Raw genomic sequence first — 2,263 nt, 5'->3', positions numbered from 1 at the left:
AAAAATATGAAGGAGCTGGTACTTAAAAAGACAAAGAGAATTAGAAAAGGGGATTTAACTGTACCAGGAACATGGGAAGGCTAATGGAAAATATTTTCCTCAGTAGCGGTACAGAAATGTTCTCCTTACTTATGTAAGGAACCAAAGTTGAAAATGGAAAGGTACTAAAAATACAGAAAGTTCTTCTAGATGTGTATGTGTTTTACCCTTGCCTTCTAAAAAAATGTTCAACTGTTACAAATGTTACAAAAAAAAATGTTAGCTGTAAGTAGCTATAAACAGGAGAGAGCAGTTTTCATAATTTAGAAATAAAATTGCTGCCTTGTGTTTATATAAAAACCAGTCTGGCAGTACCGGTCCTGATGGAATTATCACTCATTTTTTATCATTTATATATTCCGGGGAAGACATTCAAGGATGCTCCAAGTAGTTCATTTTTCTGGAGATTAAAAAAGCTATTAATACCTTGACCCTCTAAACATCCAACCAAAGCATGCATTTAAAAATTTAGCCACCACCAAAGGTTATAAGGCAAGGATGAAACTAAAGCTGACTAGGCTTTAAGCTTGCTGTGGGCAAAGAATGTGTCTGTTATTTTTTTATAGTTTGTACTCTCTCAAGCACTTAATACAGTGCTTTGTATGGTTGCCCATCCACCCCTGCAAACAGAAATTTCTCATCGTTGGCTTTAAAGCACTAAATCACCTTGACCCTGCCTACCTTACCCTCACTTCTCTGCTACTACAGCCCAGCCCGCACACTTCACTCCTCTAATGCTAACCTTCTGACTGCACCTCGATCTCATCTATCTCACTACCAACCTCTGGCTCACACGCTGCCTCTGGCATGGAACACGCTCCCTCCTCATATCTGACAGACAATTACTCTCCCGCAATTCACAGCTTTAGAGAAGACACATCTCCTCCAAGAGGTCTTCCCTGACTAAGGTCTTGTTTCCTCTACTCCCAATCCCTTCTGTGTTGCCTTGGCTTGTTTCCTTCCTTCACCACTTCATCCCACAGCACTTGCGTACATATCAGTAATTTACTTATTTATATTAATGTCTGTCTCCCCCTCTAGACTATAAGTTCATTGTGGGCAGGAAATATATCTGTTATTGTTATATTGTACTTTCCCAATCACTTAGTAATAACAATAATGATGGCATTTGTTAAGTACTTACTATGTGCAAAGCACTGTTCTAATCACTTGGGAGGATACAAGGTGATGAGGTCGTCCCACGTGGGGCTCACAGTCTTCATCCCCATTTTACAGATGAGGTAACAGGCACAGAGAAGTCAAGTGACTTGCCCAAAGTCACACAGCTGACAATTGGCAGAACTGGGATTTAAACCCATGACCTCCGACTCCCAAGCCCCTGCTCATTCCACTGAGCCATGTTGCTTCTCTAGTACAGTGCTTTGCACACATTAAGCACTCAATAAATACAATTAACTAATAGTTTTCAAGAGTGGACTATTTGGTTGGGAATCTTATCATGGATTCAAGTGCAATCAGAGGTGTGACAGGCAGGATGATGTACTCAATCAGAATCTAGGTTATTCAACGCTTCCATGGAGGCAGCCCCCTCTCAGGGTGGCACCTGAAGAGTTTCCAGCACTCTACCAGTCTCAGCTATGGGAGGGAGAGTCAAGCAGAGGCCTATTCCATTCCTAGCATGGGCAGTGGCTAGCAAGTGGAAGACAATCTGCAACAAGTCAAAACTTACCTGTGCTGGGCAGCAGCAGCATGGAAGAGAGTCGAGGGTGGAGACTCAAGTTACTGCACTGAAGGAGACAATGGTAAAACACTTTCATATTTTTACCAAGAAAACTCTGGGGATACGCTGCCAGATGTCAGAACGATTGCAGACGGAGGTGGGGTGTTCTGGGAGAGATGTGTCCATGGTGTCGCTATGAGTCGGAGATGACTCAGCAGTATAAGATAGTGGAGGCAGTACGGCCTAGAGAAAAGAGCATGGGACTGGGAGGTGACCCAAAGTCTAATTCTACCTTGGCCCCTGGTTTCCTTTTTAAAGTTGGAAAAGCCACTTACCCTCTCTGGGCCTCAGTTTCCACATCTGTAAAATTTGGATGACACCTGCTCCCCGAGCTTGTTAAACTGAGATGTGAGATAGGGAATGTGTCCAAAGCCGGCGCTTAGCACAATACTTGGAACATAATAAGTGCTCAGTGCCACTATTATTATTATGCTAATTAGATAAATCCTCTTATGGTCTTATTAAATACATTTCCCAATTTTC

At 42.4% G+C, this 2,263-nt stretch overlaps 1 non-coding gene across 1 annotated transcript; it reads left to right on the top strand.

The window, feature by feature from the left end:
* The first annotated feature begins 1,585 nt into the window (after nt 1-1,585).
* On the top strand, nt 1,586-1,719 carry LOC119923566. Its single transcript, XR_005448882.1, has one exon. It is a non-coding gene; the product is annotated as a small nucleolar RNA SNORA7 (small nucleolar RNA).
* Nucleotides 1,720-2,263: the final 544 nt, after the last annotated feature.

Source organism: Tachyglossus aculeatus, chromosome 2 (assembly GCF_015852505.1).
Source record: "Tachyglossus aculeatus isolate mTacAcu1 chromosome 2, mTacAcu1.pri, whole genome shotgun sequence".
NCBI classification, from domain to species: Eukaryota; Metazoa; Chordata; class Mammalia; order Monotremata; family Tachyglossidae; genus Tachyglossus; species Tachyglossus aculeatus.
This window is presented reverse-complemented; position numbering and strand designations above follow the sequence as displayed.